General features: G+C 44.5%; 1 protein-coding gene across 19 annotated transcripts in view; it reads right to left on the reverse strand.

Moving 5' to 3' along the window:
• The window catches only part of PRLR (prolactin receptor), a 325,280-nt gene that overhangs the window by 36,362 nt on the left and 261,641 nt on the right, over nt 1-27,277 (reverse strand). For 11 of the 19 annotated variants that reach the window (XM_073343732.1, XM_073343723.1, XM_073343728.1 and 8 more), the window contains one exon: nt 18,859-18,928. The exons of 2 other annotated variants lie outside the window; for them this stretch is intronic. The gene's annotated coding sequence lies outside the window, so the exon portion shown is untranslated. Of the gene's footprint in view, nt 1-18,858; nt 18,929-21,361; nt 21,822-21,867; nt 22,001-25,793; nt 25,817-27,277 lie in introns of those variants that run through there. 6 more of the 19 variants (XM_073343721.1, XM_073343738.1, XM_073343729.1 and 3 more) reach the window with 5 other exon arrangements.

Below are 27,277 nucleotides of genomic sequence, written 5' to 3' on the forward strand. Positions count from 1 at the left end.
TCCGCAGACTAAACAATCCCAGTTCCCTCAGCCTCTCCTCATAAGTCATGTGTTCCAGTCCCCTAATCATTTTTGTTGCCCTCCGCTGGACTCTTTCCAATTTTTCCACATCCTTAGAATCATAGAATCATAGAATATCAGGGTTGGAAGGGACCCCAGAAGGTCATCTAGTCCAACCCCCTGCTCGAAGCAGGACCAATTCCCAGTTAAATCATCCCAGCCAGGGCTTTGTCAAGCCTGACCTTAAAAACCTCTAAGGAAGGAGATTCAACCACCTCCCTAGGTAACGCATTCCAGTGTTTCACCACCCTCTTAGTGAAAAAGTTTTTCCTAATATCCAATCTAAACCTCCCCCACTGCAACTTGAGACCATTACTCCTCGTTCTGTCATCTGCTACCACTGAGAAGAAGTCGAGAGCCATCCTCTTTGGAACCCCCTTTCAGGTAGTTGAAAGCAGCTATCAAATCCCCCCTCATTCTTCTCTTCTGCAGGCTAAACAATCCCAGCTCCCTCAGCCTCTCCTCATAACTCATGTGTTCCAGTCCCCTAATCATTTTTGTTGCCCTTCGCAGGACTCTCTCCAATTTATCCACATCCTTCTTGAAGTGTGGGGCCCAAAACTGGACACAGTACTCCAGATGAGGCCTCACCAATGTCGAATAGAGGGGAATGATCACGTCCCTCGATCTGCTCGCTATGCCCCTACTTATACATCCCAAAATGCCATTGGCCTTCTTGGCAACAAGGGCACACTGTTGACTCATATCCAGCTTCTCGTCCACTGTCACCCCTAGGTCCTTTTCCGCAGAACTGCTGCCTAGCCATTCGGTCCCTAGTCTGTAGCTGTGCATTGGGTTCTTCCGTAAGTGCAGGACCCTGCACTTATTCTTATTGAACCTCATCAGATTTCTTTTGGCCCAATCCTCCAATTTGTCTAGGTCCTTCTGTATCCTATCCCTCCCCTCCAGCGTATCTACCACTCCTCCCAGTTTAGTATCATCCGCAAATTTGCTGAGAGTGCAATCCACACCATCCTCCAGATCATTTATGAAGATATTGAACAAAACCGGCCCCAGGACCGACCCTTGGGGTACTCCACTTGATACCGGCTGCCAACTAGACATGGAGCCATTGATCACTACCCGTTGAGCCCGACAATCTAGCCAGCTTTCTACCCACCTTATAGTGCATTCATCCAGCCCATACTTCCTTAACTTGCTGACAAGAATACTGTGGGAGACCGTGTCAAAAGCTTTGCTAAAGTCAAGAAACAATACATCCACTGCTTTCCCTTCATCCACAGAACCAGTAATCTCATCATAAAAGGCGATTAGATTAGTCAGGCATGACCTTCCCTTGGTGAATCCATGCTGGCTGTTCCTGATCACTTTCCTCTCATGCAAGTGCTTCAGGATTGATTCTTTGAGGACCTGCTCCATGATTTTTCCAGGGACTGAGGTGAGGCTGACTGGCCTGTAGTTCCCAGGATCCTCCTTCTTCCCTTTTTTAAAGATTGGCACTACATTAGCCTTTTTCCAGTCATCCGGGACTTCCCCGGTTCGCCACGCGTTTTCAAAGATAATGGCCAATGGCTCTGCAATCACAGCCGCCAATTCCTTCAGCACTCTCGGATGCAACTCGTCCGGCCCCATGGACTTGTGCACGTCCAGCTTTTCTAAATAGTCCCTAACCACCTCTATCTCCACAGAGGGCTGGCCATCTCTTCTCCATTTTGTGATGCCCAGCGCAGCAGTCTGGGAGCTGACTTTGTTCGTGAAGACAGAGGCAAAAAAAGCATTGAGTACATTAGCTTTTTCCACATCCTCTGTCACTAGGTTGCCTCCCTCATTCAGTAAGGGGCCCACACATTCCTTGGCTTTCTTCTTGTTGCCAACATACCTGAAGAAACCCTTCTTGTTACTCTTGACATCTCTGGCTAGCTGCAGCTCCAGGTGCGATTTGGCCCTCCTGATATCATTCCTACATGCCCGAGCAATATTTTTATACTCTTCCCTGGTCATATGTCCAACCTTCCACTTCTTGTAAGCTTCTTTTTTATGTTTAAGATCCGCTAGGATTTCACCGTTAAGCCAAGCTGGTCGCCTGCCATATTTACTATTCTTTCGACTCATTGGGATGGTTTGTCCCTGTAACCTCAACAGGGATTCCTTGAAATACAGCCAGCTCTCATGGACTCCTTTCCCCTTCAAGTTAGTCCCCCAGGGGATCCTGGCCATCCGTTCCCTGAGGGAGTTGAAGTCTGCTTTCCTGAAGTCCAGGGTCCGTATCCTGCTGCTTACCTTTCTTCCCTGCGTCAGGATCCTGAACTCAACCAACTCATGGTCACTGCCTCCCAGATTCCCATCCACTTTTGCTTCCCCCACTAATTCTACCCGGTTTGTGAGCAGCAGGTCAAGAAAAGCGCCCCCCCTAGTTGGCTCCTCTAGCACTTGCGCCAGGAAATTGTCCCCTACGCTTTCCAAAAACTTCCTGGATTGTCTATGCACCGCTGTATTGCTCTCCCAGCAGATATCAGGAAAATTAAAGTCACCCATGAGAATCAGGGCATGCGATCTAGTAGCTTTCGTGAGCTGTCGGAAGAAAGCCTCATCTACCTCATCCCCCTGGTCCAGTGGTCTATAGCAGACTCCCACCACTACATCACTCTTGTTGCACACACTTCTAAACTTAATGTAGTTTTCCTTCTTGTAGTGTGGGGCCCAAAACTGGACACAGTACTCCAGCTGAGGCCTCACCAATGTCGAATAGAGGGGAATGATCATGTCCCTCGATCTGCTGGCTATGCCCCTACTTATACAGCCCAAAATGCCATTGGCCTTCTTGGCAACAAGGGCACGCTGTTGACTCATATCCAGCTTCTCGTCCACTGTAATCCCTAGGTCCTTTTCTGCAGAACTGCTGCCTAGCCATTCGGTCCCTAGTCTGTAGCGGTGCACATAAACATAGTTTTCTCTAACTATCCCTCATGTCTGATGTTTGCTTTAGCTTCTTCCATTCCTGCTTGTTTGCTTCATTTTCGCCAGATTTCTAGTCAAAAACTTCATCTACTGTGTAAGATATTTCACATTTGGTTTTCTGTTCTGAATGCTAAACTGTTGATGAAATCATGAACTTATCATTAGTAAACACTAGGTCACACAAGTGGCTAACTGGAAGTATTCCTTTTACTATTTCTTCTGAGAAGATTAAAAAGAGAGGGAGAAGGAGAGTATAGCAGCTTGGACACCCCGCTCCGTCCCTGAAAGGGTTAAAACAGCCTGGGAGAGGGCTGCCCTGGGGAGCCAATAGTAAAAGCAGCCCTGCAGAGGGCTGCGGCTGGGGGAAGAGGAGTGAGAACAGCTGGGGGAAGCTGAGTGAGTAGCTAGCCACAGCTGTGGACAGCTCAATCAGGGCCCAGCTGGCCCTTATCAGAGGGCTGTGGGCTAGAAGCAGAGGAGTCTCACTCTAGCTCTTGAGTGGGAAGGGCTAGCTGCTGTAGGAGAAGGTACCTGAAGTGGAACAGGACTGTTGGAAGGTCAGAGGAGCTGGGGAGCTCCAACCTGGAGAACCCCCAGGCTGCAGGCCTTGCTGAAGGCCCGAAGCAGGTACTGGGGTTGCAGAGGGGCAGCCCAGGGTTAGGCAAAAGCAGCAGGTCCAAACCCTCCTTGCTGATGATGAGTGGTTTACAGACTGCAGTCTGCCCCAGTGAGCGGGGGCGAGATGGTGACTGGCAGTAGCCACTAAGGTAAGGTGGGGATAGAGGGAGGGGGATCTGTGGGTGTACTGCCAGGGGGCAGCACCCCAAGGTAAAGGGGCACTGGAGTTTGGGAGGGACGCAGGGACCTGAGGCAAGCAGGACACCAGTCTGCAGAGGATGATCTGGAGGCTGGAGAGCTAATTCCCAGGATGACCAGCAGGAGGTGCTGCACTTGTGAGTTGTTGCATCACTACAGAGGGAAAATACACTTTTCTTCTTCAGACCCCTGTGATCACAAAGGCCTCAATTCAGCATAGCACTTCATCTGTTAAAAACCCAGTAGCCTTACATGTGGTTAATGTTTCCCTCCCTGCTTCAACCTACAAAAACACTCCAGATATTTGTTACAATTTGCTACATTCAAAGATCAAAATAAGTATTATTTAGTCTAGATTATTTTCACTTCAGATTAAGGAAAAACATAGAAAGGGTAAAAATCCTGGCCCAATTGAAGTAAACAGAAATTTTGCAATTGACTTCAGTATAGCCAGTATTTCACCCAAAGTTATCCTGAGAAACAATACATAGTGACTCTAACATTCTGCATCAGAACTGAAACAAAATGGAAGCTGATCCTGAAACACACAGTGTCACCTCTACATTTAAAGCTGCACAGTACACTTAAGAACATAAGAATGGCCATACTGGGTCAGACCAAAGGCCCATCTAGCCCAGTGTCCTGTCTTCCGTCAGTGGCCAATGCCAGATGCCTCAGAGGGAACGAACAGGTAATCATCAAGTGATCCATTCCCTGTCGCTCATTCATTAATTTCATTTGGTGACCCCCCCCCTAGTTCTTGTGTTATGAGAAGGAGGAAATAACACTTCTTTATTTACTTCCTCTACACCAGTCATGATTTTATAGACCTCAGTCATATCCCCCCTTAGTCATCTCTTTTCCAAGCTGAAAAGTCCCAGTCTTATGAATCTCTTCTCACCCCAATCCTATTTGTTGCTCTTTTCTGACCCTTTCCAATTCCAATATATCTTTTTTGAGATGGGGTGACCACATCTGCATGAAGTATTCAAGATGTGGGCGTACCATGGATTTATATAGAGGCAATATGATATTTTCTGTCTTATTATTTATCCCTTTCTTAATGATTCCCAACGTTCTGTTTGCTTTTTTGACTGCCACTGCACATTGAGTGGATGTTTTCAGAGAAGTATACACAATGACTCCAAGATCTCTTTCTTGAGTGGTAACAACTAATTTATGTTTTCCAATGTGCATTACTTTGCATTTATCAGCATTAAATTTCACCTGCCATTTTGTTGCAGTCACCCAGTTTTGAGAGATCCTTTGGTAGCTCTTCGCAGTCTACCTGGGACTTAACTATCTTGAGTAGTTTCGTATAATCTGCATATATTGTCACCTCACTGTTTACCCCTTTTTCCAGATCATTTATGAGTTAGTTGAATAGAACTGGTTCCAGTACAGACCCCTGGGGGACACCACTATTTACCTCTCTCCATTCTGAAAACTGACCATATATACATAGCTTTTGTTTCCTATCTTTTAACCAGTTACCAATCCATGAGAGAACCTTCCCTCTTATCCAGTGACAGCTTACTTTGCATAAGAGCCTTTGGTGAAGGACCTTGTCAAAGGCTTTCTGAAAATCTAAGATCCACTGGATTCCCCTTGTCTACATGCTTGTTGACTCTCTCAAAGAGTACTAGTAGATTGGTGAGGCATGATTTCCCTTTACAAAAACCATGTTGACTCTTCCCCCAACAAATTATGTTCATCTATATGTCTGACAATATTGTTCTTTACTATAGTTTCAACCAGTTTTTTTTGGTACTGAAGTCAGGCTTACCGGCATGTAATTGCTGGGATCACCTCTGGAGCCCTTTTTAAAAATTGGTGTCACATTAGCTATCTTCCAGACATTTGGTACAGTAGCTGATTAAATGATAGGTTACAGACTACAGTTAATAGTTCTGCAATTTAACATTTGAGTTTCTTCAGAGCTCTTGGGTGAATACCATCTGGTCCTGGTGACTTATTACTGTTTAATTTATCAATTTGTTCCAAAACCTCCTCTAATGACACCTCAATCTGGGACAGTTCCTCAGATTTGTCACCTACAAAGAATGGCTCAGGTTTGGGAATCTCCCTCACATCCTCCGCTGTGAAGATGGATGCAAATAATTCATTTAGTTTCTCCGCAATGGCCTTATCCTTGAGTGCTCCTTTAGCATCTCAATCGTCCAGTGGCCCCATCGGTTGTTTAGCAGACTTACTGCTTCTGATGTACTTAATTTTTTTTTTTGCTATTACTTTTTGAGTCTTTGGCTAGCTGTTTTTCAAATTCTTTTTTGGCCTTCCTAATTATATTTTTACATTTCATTTGCCAGAGTTTATGCTCCTTTCTATTTTCCTCACTAGGATTTAAATTCCCTTTTTAAAGGATGTCTTTTTGCCTCTCTCTGCTTCTTTTACTCTGTTGTTTTAGCCATGATGGCACTTTTTAAAATTCTCTTCTGTTTTTTAATTTGGGGTATACATTTCTGTTGAGCCTCTATTAGGTGTCTTTAAAAAGTTTCCATGCAGCTTGCAGAGATTTCACTTTTGGCGCTGTGCCTTTTAATTTCTGTTTAACTAACCTCCTCATTTTTGTGTAGTTCCCCTTTCTGAAATTAAATGCTACCGTGCTGGGCTGCGGTGGTGTTTTTCCCGCCACAGGGATGTTAAACTGAATTATATTATGGTCACTGTTACCAAGCGGTCCAGCGATATTCACCTCTTGGACCAGATCCCATGCTCCACTTAGGACTAAATCCAAGAATTGCCTGTCGTCTTGTGGGTTCCAGGACCACCTGCTCCAGGAAGCAGTCATTTAAGGTGTCAAGAAACTTCATTTCTGCATCTGTCCTGAGGTGACATGTACCCAGTCAACATGGAAATAGTTGAAATCTACCATTATAATTGAGTTTTTTATTTTAGTAGCCCCTCTAATCCCCCTGAGCATTTCACAGTCACTATCACCATCCTGGTCAGGTGGTCAGTAATATATCCCTACTGCTATATTCTTCTTATTAGAGCATGGAATTACTATCCATAGAGATTCTATGGTACAGTTTGGTTCATATAAGATTTTTACTTCATTTGATTCTACGCTTTCTTTCACATATAGCGCCACTCCCCCACCAGCACGACCTGTTCTGTCCTTCCGATATATTTTGTACCCTGGTATTACTGTGTCCCATTGATTTATTCTTATTCTACCAAGTTTCTGTGAAGCCTATTATATCAATATCCCCATTTAATACGAGGCACTCTAGTTCACCAATCTTATTATTTAGATTTCTAGCATTGGTATATAAGCACTTTAAAAACTTGTCACTTTTTAGCTGTCTGCCATTACGTGATGCAATTGAATAGGACTCTTTTTCATTTGAGTGTTTCTCATCAGATCCTACCTGTATTTGATCATTTTCCATCCTCCCATCCTTACTAGGACATAGAGAATCTCCATAAATAGATCCTCCCCTTAGGGATGTCTCTGTCCAAACGGACATCTCTTTTTAATTATATAGCTACAAACACCACAATATACTCTTTTTATAGGGCAGGTTTCTGGAGGAAATAATCAAGAGAAAAGTTAACAGCTTTTACATAATTACTACATATGACAATTGGTCCCAAACTTTTCCTGTCATGCCCCACCCTTACCAGTACTGGAATCTGGCCATGCCACCCCCCTATTCCTGCACAGTTGGCTCAGCAGACGAGCTTGGGTTGAAAGTGGAGCTGGAGGCAGAACTGGGGATGGGGGAGGAGCTGGGGCAAGAGGCAGAGCTGGTCTGGTGGCGAAGAGGGAATGAAGGCAGAGTTGGGCTGGGGCCACAGCCGGGACCCGGGGCCACAGCCGGGACCCGGGGCCACAGCCGGGACCCGGGGCCACAGCCGGGACCCGGGGCCACAGCCGGGACCCGGGGCCACAGCCGGGACCCGGGGCCAGGAGTGGAGCCTCGGCTGGGGCCAGAGCTATGGCTGGTATGGGTGCTGGAATTAGTGCTATGGGGAGTGCTGCAGCACCCCCTGACTTCAAGTGGCTTCCCTTATATACAGGGTTTACAGTTTGGTTCAGTGGCACTCAGCACCCCCACTATCATAACTGTTCCAACACGCCTGGGGGTGGGGCCAGGGTGGCATTCCTTCCTTGGCCCCTGTGGGGGCCGGCCCAGGCCCCACTGTGCCCCCCTGAATGTTCCTCTGCACCCCCATACGGGTGTTTTTGGGAACCACTGACATGAGATCAAATTTCAATATTGGGTGTCTAACGTGTGCCTACGAAGTGTGTACACATAAACATAAACAGGTACATGTATATTCAGAATACACATTTGCACATGCAAAAAGGGTATGCCATGCAGAAATACTCATTTATGCATGCAATTTCTTCATTTGCATGTGAACGTATGCATCTTGTGAGCGCATATATTTTGCCGTTACAGTTTACTATAGAAGCTGTATTTTTTAAATGTTTGCCTTTTCCGTCTTGCAAAAGGTAATTCCTTTATCTATGACAGTTTTTTTTTTGTTGTTGTTGTTGTTTTGGTGCCTGATGAATCATACAAATAGATTTTAGAGTCTGAAGAATGTTTACTGTAGCTAAATTTAAGCCAGCCTTCCTGATTCATGCTTTTTAATTAGTAATGGGGCCAGCCTCAGAATTTCACATTGCACAATTTTCATGAGAATAGACAGGGTAAAACTATGAATTAAGGAATTGTGGAAGATTGTTTTAGCCACTGGTGTTGCATTAGCTTTCCACTATGCTAATCTGATTCTTCAATTCCTTTTCTTCTGGGATGCACTTACAGTATTATCTCCTTTTTATTTCATAGAATATCAGGGTTGGAAGGAACCTCAGAAGGTCATCTAGTCTAACCCCCTGCACAAAGCAAGACCAATCCCCAATTTTTGCCCCAGACCCCTAAATGGCCCCCTCAAGGATTGAACTCACAACCCTGGATTTAGCAGGCCAATGCTCAAACCACTGAGCTATCCGTCCCCCCCCAGTGTATGTCATTCTTTCATCTGCTAATTGTTTACCTTTTGGATCCCTTTATGATGTACCTGCTTTGCATGTACTCTGACATTTTAATTTCCTAGCCACCTAATGAATGTATTCTACTTCCTCTGTTTGCGGTCTCATTAATCTCTCTATTTTATTACGTTCCTTTGTTAAATAAGACCTTGTGGCCAAAACATCTGGGTTCACAGCCAATACATTCTGTTTGCAAAATATTTTTTCTTAACATGTTATTTTAAATAGAAATGAGGCAGAGAAAGGACATATTAATGCCAGAGGGAATAATGCAACTTAGAATCTGAGGAAGCTTTCCGCCCACTGATTGTAGGCAGACCAGGTGTATTCTACCTTTCCCTAACAAATTTCCATTATTATGGACATTGTTAGTTCCCTTGCACAACCCAGGATATTATTTCCCAGTATTTGCAATGTAGCTTGCTTCATTTCTCAGTCAGGTTACTGTGCAGAGACAGAATTTCTTGGGTGCCACCCACCTGCTTCAACAGGTGGGGGAAGTTGATGGGGGTCAGTGGTGAAAGGGGACAATCCCAGCAGGGAAGGATGCACTTGCAAAGGGACTCTAAGTAGCTTCTCCCTGCGGAAATCTCTGGCTCCCATTGGCCGGCTGGAGGGAAGGGGTGCTGATTGGCCAGCATTCCCCAGCTCTCATAATTTGACCTGGTGCATCTACAATGGCTGGGAAGGGCCCTATGTTCCTGGGCAGCCCTGCCAGGGTGGGGCAGTTGCCTTAGCCCTCCCACCTCTTCCACTATTCTCTGGGGAAGGGGATGGGGGTCATGTGGTGCTGCTACCAGGTGGCCCTGTGGGAGCTGAGTCTGTTGCCTTGCCCCCCCACCACTGCACATGGGAGGAGAGGCCATGGGCGTACTGTAGCTGCCGGGGGAGTGCAGTGCTCCTTGTGTCATGCTACACCACCCCCATTTCTGGTGGAGGGAGGGGAAGGGCTCATGAGCCTTTGGCCAACGGTACAGCCTGCAGGCCTGCAGGTGCCCGCTCCAGGAGTTGCTCTGCAGGAACCAGGCAAAATGCCTAGTCCCTTCCCCCTGCCCTCTCCTTGGGGCAAAGCAGTAGGCATAGGTAGTAGGGGTACCCTCCTGCAGGGACCCAGCCCTGTCCTAATGGAAGCACTGAGAGTGGTGGCCTCAGAGGTGGGCAAGGGTTCACTCGGGCAGCTTTGCCAGGGAATTGTGGACCTGGGATCGCAGTCCTGTGGGGAAGGATGTGCTCCATCTTTGCAGGAGTGGAGTTTTGGTGAGGACCAATGGCCTGCCACAGGCATCAAAGGAGAATCACACACTGAGGGGAGCAGCTGGGCAGGACATGGGACCTTGGCAGGGACCGTTCTTTTTTCAGGATACTGGTGAACTGGAAGAATGCCTAGTATGAGATCATGAACCCCTCATACAGGAGGTCCACAGGATGGATTCAGGGTCTGAGTTCAAAGCTAGTGAGGGTCCAAGTCTCACTGAGGTGGACAAGGATGCCAAGGAGTGGATGAGCCACCCTGGGCCTGTGCCTCACTTCCATAACCTGCCAAGAGTCCAACAGGCATCCTCAGGATGCAGCGGGGGGAGGAAGGTGAGAGTTCACCAACAGGTTGCAGATAATGAAGGAGGGGATTGGCACTCAGAATTGGGCAAGGGTGGTGGCCCAGGTCCCTCCTCCATCAGAATGCACCACCTAAAGGATATGGGGAGAACTGGCAAAATCATTGGCATTGGAGGCCCATAAGTTGGATAGCCTGCCTGACAAGAGTGGGCTCCTCTCAGATGAGGAAGTAACACTGTCAAAGTTTAGGGGTGGGACTCAAATCCCACACAGGAATATGGCACATTTAGAGAGGGACCTCACCCTGGCTCCAGGTGGTGTCATTCCTAATGAAACACGGGCAGGAGACAAGGCAGCTAATGCCCATAGAGCTTATGCAGGATCCAATCACTTACTCAAGAATAATCTGTTGACAGGGGCTAAGAAAAAGATTTGGAAAAGGGAATTTGTGGCTATATTTACCTTGCTGTTCAGGGACAAGCAGACACAACAAGGGGGCAAAATACTCAAAAATGAGGACAAACCCCACAGACCTAAGATGCCTCCAACTCTTGAGAACTTGTCTGCAGCCTTTCGCATTTATGTGAGTATAATTTGTGTGAGTATCCCGAGAGCGTATTTCCTCATTCCAGTATAGAACTTAATAGCGAGGGCTTGTGCTACATGGTTGGATTGCATGGTTAAGATATGACCAAGAATTTAGACAAAGGGCAGCAGAGGAACCTGGGGTAAAACAGACTGGGAACTTTGGCTGGAGCATATGACTCCTTATCACTCCATCCAGCTGGCATTTACAGACAGCAGGTGGACAATGCCAAAGCCTTGTTATCAAAATGCAGCTATCCAGGCCAATGTGTGCTTTTGCATTTAATGAGGAGAGGTTTTCGATCCCAGTGCAGGTATAAACACCACTGTATGAGGGGTGGGGGTCAGCAGAGTACACTCTTCTGTTGTGGGGGAAAGGGGGGCTCCAACAGGGCAGTAGGAAAGGGGGTCCACAAGGTTCCAGTGTTTCAGGAGATGCTACAGGCGGAGGCAGTAATCATGGAAAAGGCGGCTCCTCCAGTCAACGGTGGTTTACGGGGGGGAAAAAGTTGCAGTTTATTTAGGAACAGATTTTCAGGTGGTTTTCAAAGCCCATGTGAGGGTATGAGGTGCCACTCTTGGTCAGAGAACTTGAAATCAGAATGCAAAGAGTGAATGCAGGCTTATCCATCACCTGTCCCATCCTTAGGGCTCATCGGTAAATGATTACGCTGACCTGCAGCTGTTCAGTGAGATACGTGTCATTTGATACTCTGCTAGCCATGGTTAGGGAATGTGGCCCTGAGGCAATGTTGGCAAAATATGACATCAAGTCTGCATTTCAGTTGCTACCACTACATCCCAGGGACTTTAACTTGCTTGAGTTTCAGTTTGAAGATCATTACTGTTTTGATAAAGCCAAGCCTGATATCCTTGTCATGTGCCACTTTCAAAAGATTCGGCTTCATGTTGGAGTGGGTGATGTATGAGACTGGCCTGCATCACCCCGTGCACTACCTTGACAACTTCTTATTTGCAGGAAGATTAGTGACAGGCAACTGCAAATACATGCTTCGGGCATTTCAGAACCTAGCTGAGCACCTCAAGGTCCTCCTTGCGATGGAAGAAGAAGAACTGAAAAAAAAATCCCAGAAGGGCCCTGCCCAAAGTTTAACATACCTGGGCATTGACCTGGACTCAGTTCAGAGTGTCTCCATGATATCTACAGAGAAGTTGGAATCAGTCAGGGTGCTGATACAGGCTTTCAAAGGGGCAAAGAAAATGACTCTGTGGGAACTACAGGTGGTCATGGGGCATCAAAACTTTGCATGACAGGTGGTGGCCCGCAGTCAGGCATTTTGTGCCCATCTGGCATCTGCCTCCTCTGGAGTGTGAAAACCCTACCATTTTATCAGAATGACAAGGGAAATGAAAGAAGACGTAAGTGTGGGAAAGGTTCCTGGAAAAGTTTAATGGGGTTTCAATATGGTATTTGGAGCTATTGCTCAAGATGGAGCTGCAGATACAATCCGATGCCTTGGGAAGCATAGGTTTTGGGGCTTACTTTCAAGGAGAGTGGTATGGGCAGAGGTGGCCAGAAATCTGGGTGGCTCACGATATTACAAGGGACATCGCCTTCCTCAAATTTTTTCCTATGCTAGTGAGAGTCACTATTTGGGGAGAAAACTTCAAGAATAAAAATGTCCGTTTCTGGTGCAATAACACAAGCTGTGGTTCATACTGTAAACTGACACATGGCTAAGACTGCACTGGTAATGAGGCTGTTGGGGGGGCTTTCATTTTACACTGCCTAAGATTTAACATCATTTTTCACGCAGTGCATGTCTTGGGGCGAATAATGTTGTCAATGCTCTCTCTCAATTTCAGGACAACAGATTCTTGGCACTCACCCCACTGGCCAGCAGGAGTTCAGTGATACAGCACAGGGACATCCGTGACAATTGTTTGGAAGTTTTCAGGGATGATGGCATACCTCTGTCAGATGAAGATGTTGATATATGGCTATGGGATGTGAGGGAATCAAATGGGGCAGGAGTTGTGATATCAAGCCGCATGGCTGGAGCGGGAGAGAGCAACCAAGCTAGTCACTAGCGCTCCTTGCAGCTGGTTTCCAGCACAGTTAAGAAAATAAAATGAACATTTCCCAGAAGTAAAAGACCTGGGTGTCTTGAGATAGGGTGAGATGTTGTGGCCATCGTGGGAAGAGGTCCCCACCCTGCTGCACCCTCTGTCTCCCTCGAGGTGGGGAGGGTGCTAGGTCTTGAAAGAGCTGAGTCTTGTGTGTAGGCTGAGGAGAGCCTACCCTGAGTTATGGGATATATGGTAATGGGCCCTGTAACCCTTGCAGTAGCTACGGGTTATATGGTAAGGAGCCCTGTAACCCTCTAACTGGAACCAGTTAAACACCTGGCATAGGAAATATGGGTGGGTAGTGCCCCTCCCTTGTTAAAGTTTAATAAAGTTGCAGCCTGCTGTTTAAAATCTATCCATGTTTTATATCCTCATTTTGCTGCTGTGTCTGCACAAAAACAGAAACAATAAGCTTCACTGGAGTGAGACCTGGGCTGTATCACTGCTTCATTATCAGGAATTGTTGTCCGGGAATCATTAGTCAACTGGAATGATCCACTAGAGTGAGCTAGAGGGCAACATATTGCCAGAGTGCGTATGGTAAAGGGTTATCAATAAAGTGTTCTATTGTGTAAAGTGTCTCCATTAAAAAAAAAAAAAAAATGGACCCGTCTTACCCAGTGGATATGCTCCGCGTTCAATGTAATCTGCTGAATTTAGTGAAAATAAACATTCTTACTACTCTTCAATCTTGTAAACTCTGCAGATTGGACAGGCTGCTAAGAGAGAGCGAGTAAGATAATCAACAGGTTTGTTTGTTAAGAGTTAATCAGGTATGCCTGGGCAAACTTACTAAAGACAACCTGGTTGCATAGGTATAAATGGAGTTATAATTTAGCCTGCAGAACCTTTATTACTGGTGATGATGTACCCATTGGAAAGAACCAGTTTTCTACTCAGATCCTAGAATTTCAGCTGGAAAGTCATCAGTTTACTTGTAAACAGAGCATGTTTGATACAGAACTTATTGAGAAGTAATAAGCATGAAACACCAAAATGCCATTTTTACAGAAAAGAAATTTACTTCAAGCACATATATATGAGCAGGAGTAATTTTCTCACATCTAGAAATGAGGGCTGGGACTTTCTCACTGTACATTTCTAACTGGGATAAAATTTAGCTAGCCTGTCAAACTCCTCATTGCTTGTGAATCTAAATAATCAGAAATAAGAAGGTACTTTAGAAGTATGTACACAATAAGGAACAGGGTCAAGTGGGAGCTCCTGTTTACAACAAATTTAAAATTAATAAAAGGATATGTGATGAGTTTTTTACCTAGTTTATAATTAATCTGTGGAATTCACTCCAAAAAGATATCACCGTGAGAAACAACTTAGTAAGATTAAAAAAAAGGATTAGACCTACATATGATTAACAAGAATATCTGCAGTTGTTATATACAGGATATAGACTGTCTTGCTTCAAGCTAGACAGCATGGCGTGTTTTTTTTTTTTTTGTTTAACAATAGTCTTGTAAGAGAAAAGCCACTTTCTTCTGATGCATCTAGTAATAGCCACTGTTGGACACAGGACACGAAACAAGATGGATTAGGAAAATAACTGAAATACAAATGCAAGCCCAATTAAAATTGATAAATTAAATCAAGGTTTCTTCTTGCTGATTTAAATCATGACAAAATTGGTGACTTAAATTGTTTTGATTTAAACCATTCCACTCTATATACACCCCCAAGGACTATAGGAAGAATGAAACTTGCTAGTATTGATGGGATAAATTGGTGAAAGGGTGAATCAAAACTATGGAACATAGAACTTTATGGGAAGGATCTGTAAAGGCAACAGACTGAATGGTCTCAAATGGACCACAGATACTTATATACATGGAAAAACATACTAAAATCAATGTAAGTCACTACATGAAGAATGGTAACGAACTATGCTGTCCTTTATAGCACAACTTTATCATGCTCTCACATCAATTCATCATTTTTTATTGAAATTTTAAAAGTTTGAAAACTGTATATGCATGTGAGATGTTTAGATGCCCTGTTTTGTGGATCAAATTTAATGTTTCCAAAAATATTGTCTCTTAGAGAACCATGAGAACCTTGTTGTTTGCCTGGGGCTCATAAACTCATGGCTAAACACCATGAAAAGCAGCTTTATTCTGACATCTGTATTACTACTTGAGGGAGTGCTGACAACAAAGCCACCAACTTCCAAGCAACACTGAAGCATACTCCATTTGTTATGGGGCCTGTGCTTAATCACTGTTGCCCAGTGCTTACTGTTTGTGGACAAACTGTTCTATAATACCTCCATTGAGAACACATTTTAAAATCTCTTTTCACTAAAAACTAAATACATACCTAGCCATAATTGTATCAAGAGAGCAGATTTCAAAGAATGGTTATGTACAGTAACTTGTTCTTTGAAATGTGGTTCATACGTGTAGTCCACCCAGGTGTGTGCGCACCCAGCATGCCTGGAGAATTTTCTGTAGCAATACCTGTCAGGGAAGCACACATGCCGTATACCTCCTTCTGGCCCCTTCCACGGCTATTTAGTGTCGGCGTCGCTCCAATCCTCCTCAGTTTGTTTGCACCAGAATATAAGGCCAGAGACTCCAATGCTGAGGGGTTGGAGGGAGGGTTGTGGAATGTGTGTGAACCACATCTTGAACAGCTACAGGTACGTAACTGTCCTTTCTTCTTTGAGCAGTTCTCACATGTATTCCACTCAGGTGACTTCCAAGCAGCTCAGATAGGAAGTGGGGCTTGGATCTACCTGAATAGTGATTGCAAAACTGTTTCTCTGAAACTTGCATCATATCTGGAAGCAATCTGATAACATAATGCTGAAAAGGTATGTATGGAAGATCACGTAGCAGCCCTACATATGTCTGTGTTAGACTGTGTTCTTGTAGACTGAGCTAAGAGCACTTCTGGAGAAGGAAGTTATGCTACCCAATAGTCTGTTGTGATGCAAGCTGCAATCCACCTGGAAATAGCCGGTGCTGAAACTGCATAGCCTTTCTTTCTATCAGCATATGGAACAAAAAGGCAAAGGAGATGCTCAAAAGGGCTTAGTGTCGTCTAAGCCTAAGAAAACTAATGCTCTTCTCTCATCTAACATGTGAAGATGCTGCTCCTCACTACTGAAGTGCAGCTTTGGGAAGGTAAGTGTATCATTTGGTTCAGATGAAAGGATGATGCAGCTTTTGTCAAAAACTTACGAGGTGGCTGTACGGCCATCTTAACTTTGAAGAACTGGGCATACGGAGGGCCTGACATAAGGGCCTGAATTTCTCTCACTCTTCCGAGGGAAGTTATTGAAATGAGAAAAGCAATATTTTGAAAAAGGTCAGCCAGAGAGCAATTAGCTAAAGGTTCATATGGAGGGTCCATAAGAGATGCCAGCACTGCATTTAAGTCATACATAGGAACAGGAGGTTAGAGTCGAATAATACCTTTGAGAAACTGAACCACCATTGGATTAGACCGAATCGGTTCTCAAACTTCATTGCACGTGACCCCCCCCTTCTGACAACAAAAATTACTATACGACCCCAGGAGGGGGGACCGAAGCCCAAGCCCACCCTATCCCTGCTGCTCCAGGTGGGGAGGGGAACGGGTGATGGTGGGGGGGGGCAGGCAAAGCTGAAGCCCAAGGACTTCTTCCCTGGGCAGGGGACTTGTAACCTTAGCCCTGGCCAGTGGGGCTCGGGCTTTGGCTTCAGCCCCGGGTGGTAGGGCTCGGGCTTCGGCTTCAGCCCTGGGCGTTGGGGCTCGGGCTTTGGCCTCGGCCCCAGCAAGTCTAACATCAGCCTTGTGATCCACTTTGGGGTCCTGACCCACAGTTTGAGAACCCCTGGATTAGAGAACACCGACTTTCCCTCATTGAAAATCACCAAAGTTGCAGCTAAGCTGACCTGCAGGGAACTGAGAGAAAGCCCTGAAGCCCTGTCTCTCTCACAGAAATAGGCACCTAAGTCCAGGCTGCAGAGAGGTGCATGACTCTGTTAGCAATTTTCAGCTGTGAACCTCCCCTGCAGTTAGGTACCTATGCTGTTTTAACAAGAAGCCCCAGTGGCAGGAGGGGAGGAGGAGCTCCCTCATAGCTTTTAACTCAGTTCAAGTTTCCCCTCCACCTGAGATGGGTAAGTGATTTGAATAGGGACTTGCCACCTCTCAGGTGAGTGCCCTAGCCATTGGGTTATGTGTCAGGTTAAGATTTTGTCACAGTTATTTTTAGTAAAAGTCACAGACAGGTCACAGACAACAAACAAAAATTCATGGAAGCCCATGACTAGTTTGTGACTTTTACTAAAAATAATGGGGGGCTGAGAGGCTGACTACTGGGGAGGGTGATTAACAGGCCCAGGGCCCGCATTGCCACTGGCTCCTGCCACCCCTGGCATGGGGCTAAAGCACAAAATGTCATGGATGTCTCTGAAAATCACGGAATCTGTGACTTCCATGGCCTTGGTGACAACATCTTATCCTTAGTTATGGGGTATTCTGATGTGGGGCTTCCCTTAGTCTATTGAAGCTATTGTACTCTGGGTAAATACCTGAAGAGTCATTGGTACAGTGGGCTAGATCCCGGGTCTCCCACATCCTGGGTGAGTGCTCTAACCACAGGCTATAGAGTAACTCTCCTGCATAGTCATTCTCATTCGCTCTCTCTCCCAGCATCCCCCAGTGACTCTGAGTATGTATCCAGAGTGCAATGGCTTCCACAGGAGAGACTGAGGGAGCCCCCACATCAGAATATCCCAAAGTCCACTGGTTAGGGCATTCCCCTGAGAAACGGTAGATCTTTTTTCAAATCCCTTTTTCCCCTCAGGCAGAGAGAGGACTTGAATCCCAGATGAGTACCCTAGCCACTGGGCTAAAAGCTATGAGGGAACTCCTCCCCCACTTCCCTCCTGTTCTGTTTGAATGTGCCTGAAGGGCTGGATCCATTGGGTGTGCTCAGAGGATGCCTATGAGATCAGATTCCTTCATGCAACTTAGGCAGCCAAACACTGGTCTTCCCCTGGTCTGTGAGTTGCTCTGGGGCTGAGGCAGAACATAGGTGTCTGGATGCCTAGCAGGAGGCAGTAGTGAACATGATCTGAAACAGAAACATGGGCCTAAAGGGAACTTTTACAGCAAAAACTTAAGAACTTAGGTGAGACTTTTGTGCATTGCAGTGGTGCCAAAACTGAGACTTAGGCACCCAAGTCCCTCTTTTAGGTGCCTAATTCCTTTTGTGCACTCAAGCCTTAAGCACTTAAAGGTCCAATGGGAGTTAGGCACCTAAATACCTTTAATCTGGTCCTAAGTCTCCAAGTGCCTGAGTCACTTTTGACAATGGAACTTAGGCACTTAAATATTTTTTTATCCTGCACCTAAATAGATAAGTATCATTATTCCCATTTTACAGATGGGGAACTGAGGAACAGAGAGATTAGTGGTTCACCCCAAACACACTGAGTCCCAGTCTAATGCCTGTATCACATGACCATTCTTCCTCTCTGAATAAAAAATTAAGCTAATAAACAACAATCTTTCATTCTGTCAGTTTCATGGCTATTGAAGACTCTGTTTCACTCCCCTGCCAGGTTTGCATGTTTGTCACTTTGGGATCTCAACTTTCTTGGCAATTTCTTCTAAGAGGGAGAGAAACATGGTCATAAAGTTACAGAGAATGAAAATTAAAAACAGCTCTTGAAATACTAAGTAAATCCAGTATTAGAATCCATAGAGCCCCAATATCAAGGTATTTTACTGTGATATAACTGATTTAGCACTATTAATACATAATGTATCCATAAAATTAATAAAATCTAGCATCCTACCTATAGGATTCATTTATGTGAGGGAGTCTTCTTGGTAATGTTGTTCATGTATGCCTGATCAGTTGATTATCTATGAGAAGAAAGAGAAGTCACTTTACTATTAAAGAGAATGAGAATGATATTTTCTATGCAAAAATATGCCAGAGGCAACAGTTATTGTTGGTGTAAGCAGATATAAAACATTGACTTCAATGCAGCAGCATCCACCTATACCACTGATGAATTTGGCCCTACAAATTTACATACAAACCCCAGCATTTTTATTCAATTAAAAAGAATTGGGAGAAATAATGAAAATCAGTGGAAAACAGTGTAATGCTGTATCCTTTTCTGTCATAAGTACTGTACCACTGAAAGGAACAATCAACGAGTTTCAGAATGCACAGTTTACATTCATCATTCGTACACTGAAGCTGACTGTCTTACAGAAAAAGCATTGTATTTAACTAAATTTTCCCTGTTACCCTTCCTTGGGTGGTAAGCCTTTGCTTTCAGTGCTCTCACAGCAAATGACTAACTGATACAAGGCTTGATGGGCAGTTTGTGTTCCAGTGAGGAATAAAAAGTTACATATGAAACTACCAGCCCAGTCTAATTTACTTATAAAATTAGTTATAAATGTACTTATAAAACCTTCTCATTAGATACAGATTGAAATAAAACAAAATATTTTTACATTTAGCATGAAGGACAATCTAGATAAAGTATGGAACGTGTGTGTGTGGGGGAGGGGCTGGACTACAAGTCAACAGGGTATTCTTGTGTTTAACTCCATTTCAATAAAGCTAATGAGATAGAGCAAATTTAACTGAGGAAAGTGAACTGTGTTTCTCTTTTTGTGTGTTTATGTAATAATCTAGATGTCATAACACTGAATAAGGCAAAAATACATGTTTATGTTGAAGGCAAAACTGGACTTAATTATCCAGATGACATGATGTAAAAAGTACATTAAGGTGGAGTTCAACAATGCAGGAACATTATCTCTATTTTACACAGAACAGAAATCAGGTGCCAGATTCATTCTGGGGATAATAGATTTAGTGGAGTTATACCAGGGATAAATTTGGCCAATACTGCCTAAAAAATAGAAATTACAAAAGAAGCTTGAAAATATGAGCTGCCTTGGAGTTCTAGGCTATTTCATAGGGAATAGCTTTTTCAAATCAGCGTTCATCATTATCTGTTGCAGATTGTTGAGTTTAAACGGGTTTCCTCCTACATTTCCCAGCTTCTATTCCTTGGTCATGCAGCAAAAGCATATGGCTATCTCCTGCCACTGAATTTTACTCTGAACTCCTGATTGATTTCAATAGGAAGAGTTCTACACATGCACTGATGGAGGACTGCCCCCTAATGTCTCATTTCTGACATTAAAAAAGTCATTTTCACCTAAAGCCAGGGTGGTGTCATAAACACAGAATTGTTCATAGGATCATAGATTTTAAGGCAAGAAGGAGTCATTCCAATCATCTTGTGTGACCTCCTGTATGACACAGGCCAAAGAACTTCACCCTATTATTTTTGCATCAGAGCATTATGGCTGAGGCAGGTCTGGGGCAGACAAAGAACTAACATGGACTACAGGAAAATAAAGTTCTTATCCAAGCACAAATATGACCAACAGTAGCACAAGCAGAGAAAATTACTGGCTACGTAAATTGCTGTTTGTTTAAATGCTTTCTTTTTCAAGAGGACCTCAGTGAGAGACACTCTCTTCAAGTAACTTATTCTTTGTACTTTCCTGAGTACATGTTGTACGTTCAAGCTTGCATTACTTGACTGATTGTGGAGTTGTTCATTAAGAGTACTGAACTTTCCAAAAAAAAAAAAAAAGAAAAAGTCACTGCTCTAAACAAGTTAATATGAAAATGCAAAGCCCTGTTACTTGCAGTGGTGAACATTCCCCAAACTGCCTGGTAAAAGCGGTTTACAAAAAGCCTACTGATTAAATGCTAAAAGTCACTAATGCCATAAGCAGATTAAACAGCATGCTGTTTTAATTAAAAGAGACAGAACAATATTATCCTTGTAATCTAAAGCTCAGTAAAAACATTTCTTATGTTAGTATATGAGAGGAACTGCTGGTAATGAATGTGATAAAGCACTATTTGGCTTTTGTTTATATGGTTTAAAATAATTAAAGTAACTCCTTAGGCATCTCTGACTTGAAGCATTATTCTCCATGTCCAGTGAAGATAGGAAAAGCAGTAATGGGCTTAATCTGCAGTAAGGGAGATTTAGGTTAGATATTAGGAAAAACTTGCTAACTATAAGGATAGTTAAACTCTGGAATAGGCTTCCAAAGGAAATTGTGGAATCCCCATTGCTGGAAGTTTTTAAAAACAGGTTGGACAAACACCTGCCAAGGGTACTTGGTCCTGCCTCAGCACAGGGAACTGGATTTGGTGATCTTCTAAAGTCCCTTCCAGCCCTACATTTCTATTATTTCCTTTTATAAACCACCAATTGGATACAGAGGAAGGAAATAAACTCATCATACTTAGCTCTAGTTTTGTTGGCATTTTGTAGGTCTGCTCTTGTACCTGATTTCCGAACATATGCTGTTCACACATTTTGGAACCAGATGGTTTTCCTTAGGTCTTCAGACAGGTGCTGCTGAGCCATAGCATGAATAAAAGAACTGCAAAATGCCCTTCTGAGAAACCAGTTTGCAACAGACAATCAAACTTTCAAACTGCTCTGGTCACCCAGCATGCCAAGCCAATAACTTTGTTTCTGATGCTCTCTCAAAGCTCTGCTCCACTCCATACAGGTGCTCACTAGGAATCCCAGTTCCATCTTCCAGCTGGAGGGCTCCTGTTTAATAACGGGGCTTGTTGGAGAGAAATATTAAAACTCTTCAAGGATACAGCCATACCCTCTGTCTGGATTGAAGTTAGTTCACCCTTTGATCAGCAGTCCAAATTTCATTTCTCTTTTCTAACTTTCCTTGAAGTGAAAGTGGATTAATCATGAACATAATCTGAATGAAAATACAGCACTCACGTGAGCCACCTCCTCTATTCCATCCAGCCTTCCCTTGAAAAAGGCTGCCAGGCAAGCCAAGTTGTGTTTGTTTTTTAAGTAGCAAGAAATGATCCAGAGGCTATCGGTTGAGAGATCTAAACATTCGTCTGTGCTCGTTTCCAGAATTCAGATTTGAACTCTGATCTCCAGAGATGGAGTGGTGGTGCATTAACCTATTTATTCTACTCCCCAGAAACTGCCAGAACAATGTCACATCTGGTACTGGTGACCAGATTTCCTGAAGGAGACTTTCAAGTCTTTGACAGCAAAGCACACATGAATCATGCTTCAAGCAGTGCATTAGGGCCAAATACTGCAAACCCTCCCTCATGCACCAAGTACAAAGAGACTACTTACATGAACGATTGCTCACAGAAATGTTTCAGGATTGGCCTTTTGCCAGTATTGATTGTCTGGCAAGGTAAAGTGTAAGAAAAGTGTCTCAATCTTAACCTACTGTTGTGTGAAACACCTCCACTTTGCTTTCCCTTTTAAAATCAGCGTAAGTACTATACAGCATGCTACGATCTGGAGCGTGGCCCTTCCACCCTTCCTGTCTCCTTTTTGGACACACCTCGGTTAAATGATGAAGTAGCCACTTATACTCTAGAGAGAAAAGCATTTCAGGTACTTGTATTTGAAGAAAAAAATATTTCAGGAATAAACAATGTACATCCTGTACTAAAATGAAATCTGCTTTTCATGATTTTCCCTGAGTAGAGTTCAGATTATTTAATGAACTGGGACCAAAATAGCTGAAGACTGAAATACAGGATGCCGTTTCAAGGAACTCAGGGTTATGAGTGCTGTTAGGATATAGATATTCAGGCCTGTCTGTAAAGGCCTATACGCTAAGAATTTAGGTGTATTCTTATCACTTGGCTAGTTATAGAGGTATAAAAGAATCAAAATCACTGTCTGCCGGTGTACGAGCCTTCTCTTACTGTGACAGTCTGAGGCCCTGTTCTTAGGCTAAGGCCTTTGGCTAAGCAACAGAGGCAGCCATAAGCTGGGAAGGAAATGGTCACATCCTCACATTCCAAACTAGTCACATTGAAATAAGGTGCTATTGGGCTGTTAGGAATACAATCCTGTCCTGATAATGACTATTGCCTCCAGAGAAAGGGAAGTGCCTAGAAGATGTAAAAGGAAACTTAGTTTGATAGCATCCTGTCTGGCAAGAACTCACTTATCAATAGCTGGGATGTGAAATCCTCACTTCTGTATTGTTTTGTCATTATAGTTCCCACTTTGCTATTGTTTGTCTGTATAATCTCTATCTGGTTCTGTGATTGTTCCTGTCTGCTGTATAATTTTGCTGGGTGTAAACTAATTAAGGTGGTGGGATATAATTGGTTACACAATCATGTTACAATATGTTAGGATTGGTTAGTTAAATTTCAGGAAAATGATTGGTTAAGGTATAGCTAAGCAGAACTCAAATTTTACTATATAGTCTGCAGTCAATCAGGAAGTGGGTGGGTGTGGGGGGAAATGGGAACAGGGAATGGGGGTGGGGAAATTGGAATCATGTTTCGCTAAAGGGGTAAATGGAAACAGGGACACAGGTAAGCCTCTGTGGTGTCAGAGCTGGGAAGGGGGACACTAAGGAAGGAAACTGGAATCATGCTTGCTGGAAGTTCACCCCAATAAACATCGAGTTGTTTGCACCTTTGGACTTCGGGTATTGTTGCTCTCTGTTCATGTGAGAAGGACCAGGGAAGTAAATGAGTGAAGGAATAAGCCCCCTAACAAGTGCAATTCTTCTTCTTTGGCTAACCCTCGATGCGAGGATGATGTCTGCCAAGGGGGTACATTGGTGAGTTTTTAAGTGGCTGAGGAGCCCAATTCTTGCCCTGCAGATTTTCCCAGAGAAGTGACTGGTGTAATCTTGGAGGATACATAGTTGTTGGCTGGAGTGTTGTGCCTTTTCTTTCCTCCTTTGTCGCTTCTCTGTCTCATGAGCACGTTTGTTCTCCCCAAAGTGAGCTGTGGCTTGGTGTATGGTGTGGCACCACTGTGTTCTATTCTGCGCTGAGTCCTCCCAGTTTGTTGGGTTGATGCCTCCCTTTTCAGTAAGTCTTTGAAACGCTTCCACTGCCCTCCGCGAGCCCTTTTTCTTCCCTTAATGAGAGAAGAATACTGGCTTTGGAAGGCAAGTGTCAGGTATATGTACACAGTGGCCAGCCCAGCGGAGTTGGTGTTTCATGACCTGCACTTCTATACTGCTGATGTTGGCTGCAGAGAGAACGCTGGTGTTCGTGTGTCGGTCTTCGCCACTGATCCTGAGAATCCTCCTGAGGCAGTGCTGCTGGAACCACTTCAGATGCTTGAGATGTCATCTGTAGGTTACTCAGGTCTCAATAGAAGAAGGATAGGGATGACAACTGCCTTGTAAACCAAGATCTTGGTACCTGTTTGCAAATCCCTATAATTGAAGACTCATTTGAGTGGTCTTCCAAAAGATGTGCTGGCACAGTGGATCCTGTATTCAATTTCTGTGCCAATGCTGGCTGTTTGGGAGAGCTGGATGCCAAGGTATGGAAAATGGTCTACATTTTCCAAGGGTTCTCCGCTGATGATGATTTGTGGAGTACGAAGAGTAGTGTGTGCAGGTGAGGGCTGGTAGAATACCTTGGATTTCCTGATGTTGAGCCAGTCTGTGATAGGCACCTGCAAAAAGATTTAGGGTGCTTTGCAGGTCGGCCTCTGTGTGTGCAAGAATGACACAGTCATCCGCATACTGAAGGTCAGTGATGCCAATTCTCGTGATCTTAGATTTTGTTTGGAGATGTCAAAGATTGAGGAGTTGGCCATCCATATGATACTCAATCCCGATTCTGTCAGGAAGGATTGCAATTATCAACAAGTCCAACCACAGTGCTTTTGTACTAAACATTCTTAGTTTGCTCCATTTACTATATGAGCAGCTATGGCTGAATTTTCTCCTTGGAACTCAAATTTGAATCCAGGTCCTGTAAAAATTGAGCTTTGGTCTACACTATGTTTATCAAGTTATAAAAGTTTTGTTATAGTGACTAGTGATACCAGAGTTGTGAGAACTTGGAAAACCCTGTTTGTGACAAAGCTCTTCCTCTTCTGCACACCTTTCAGGTGACACATTTGTTTAAGGTTCTAAAGCCTGTCTAATCTTTTGGGTTTTTTCATGCAAGAATAGGATTATTTTCAAGTGAAACAGTTCAATTTTCAAGTAAATGAATATCAAAACTTTTCAAATTCAAATCTGAAATTCCAAATGGGAAATCACATTTAGATGCACATAAGTTTTATATAAAACATTAAATTTCTAATGTTGCACAGAGAAGACCTTTGTTTGAATGGAAATAGTGCCATTTCATAAAAGTATAATGAAAAGCACATTTTGTTTTAAAGTATTTGCTATTTTCACATAACATAGGAAAACGCATGAACATCAGAAACTTTTGTGCTTGCTCTTTTTATTGTCTGCTTAATATACTGAATGGCCTCCAGTTGGTGGATTTTTTCTAAATCAGTCTAATGGGATTTAATCACCGTAATTCAGATCTCTAGCAAATTTTTTTGCGGCTTCTCTAATTAACACCAGCTGATTTTGCTTAATATCACATTAAAAACAGCTTTAACTGGTTATATCTGGGTAGGTTATATTTTTGTTTGTGATATCCAAGGCTCCTATTCTTATGTAATAGTGTCTTTTATATGCTAACAGCATTCACATTGTGTTTAATCCAAAACAGTATTTTTTCCACATCACCTGAAATAAAAACCTTAGTCAGTCATCAAAACAGTTATTATTTTACTAAACAATAGGAAGGGGGAACCTGTCAGCAAGGATTTTTGGTTAGATAATGACATAATACAGGCTCTTTAATGATGGCTTATATAAAGGCTAACTTTCTACTTACATAAAAGTCATTTTTATTAGAAACTTGATTCCACACCTCCAATCATTTATGTTGGCTGCATCTTCCCATCTCTGTTTCATGGGTTAGTAATGATGCCTTTTATGGCTATGTATGCTTGTTCCTGGATGTGTGCCCTGTTCAGCCCTATTTTACATGATTTAAATTGAAAACACATTGAGAGAATATACATCTATGATTTAAATTATGCTTTTACCTTAACCCCGAGGGCGCCCTATTGAAGCCATGCTGGATACCTGATGTGGTGCTACATATGTTCAAAAAATATTGCAACACATTTTCAAGCTGATCCAGCCCTCTTGTGCTGCTCTAGTAATGTAAATAGAGTTGGCAACTTTCTAACTGAACAAAACCAAACACCCTAGCCCTGCCCCTTCCCTGAGGGCCCCCCCCCACTCACTACATTCCCCCTTCCTCGGTAGTTTGGTCTCCCCCACCCTCACTGGGCTGGGGCAGGGGATTGGGGTGCGAGAGGGGGTGAGGGCTCTAACTGGGGGTGTGGGCTCTGGGGTGGGGCCAGAAATGAGGGGTTCAAGGTGCAGGAGGGGGCTCCAGGGTGGGGCAGGGAGTTGGGGTGCGAGAGGGCTCTGGCTGGGGGTGTGGGTTCTGGGGTGGGGCTGGGGACGAGGGGTTTGGGGGTGCAGGAGGGGGCTCCAGGATGGGGGGGTGGGGCTGAGGGATTTGGAATGTGGGAGGGGGGCTGCAGATTGAGGCAGGGGGTTGGGGTGTAGGAGAGGGTACGAGCTCTGGGGTGGGGGTGCGGGCTCTGGGGCAGGGCCGGGGATGAGGGATTCAGGGTGTGGGAGGGGGCTCTGGGCTGGTGCAGGGGCATGCGGGCTCTGCCTGGGGGTGCAGGCTCTTGGGGTTCTGGGTTTGGGGGGCTCAGGCTGGGGCAGGGGCTTGGGGCTCAGGGCTGGGGAGTGGGCTTATCTCAGGTGGCTCCTGGTCAATGGCACAGCAGTGCTAAGGCAGGCTCCTTGCCTGTCCTGGCTCCGCGCTGGGCCCCAGAAGGTCCAGCTCCTAGGCGGGGTGGGGAGGGCAGGAGGCTCCACTCACTGCTCTTGCCCGCAGGCACTGCCCCCCAGCTCCTATTGGCTGTGGTTCCTGGCCAATGGGAGTGTGGAACTGGTGCTCGGGGCGGGGAGCAGTGCACAGAGCCCCGTGGCCCCTGCCTTGGAGCTGGACCTACTGGCTGCTTCTGGGGCACAGTGCGGTGTCAGAACACATAGGATTAGCCGGCCTTAGACCCGCAGCACTGCCGACTGGACTTTTATCGGCCTTTTAACGGTTGTCGGCAATGCCAACTGGAGCTGCTGAGTCCCTTTTCGACCAGGCATTCCAGGTAATAACCAGACACCTGGCAACCCTAAGTGTAAAGCGGCTGTGAACCTGCCCTAACTAGACAGCTGGGAATAGCAGAATCCTTGAGTTGGAACAGCCAGCTCTCTGACACCTGCAAGGTTCCC

This window comes from Lepidochelys kempii, chromosome 5, assembly GCF_965140265.1.
Source record: "Lepidochelys kempii isolate rLepKem1 chromosome 5, rLepKem1.hap2, whole genome shotgun sequence".
Taxonomy (NCBI): domain Eukaryota; kingdom Metazoa; phylum Chordata; order Testudines; family Cheloniidae; genus Lepidochelys; species Lepidochelys kempii.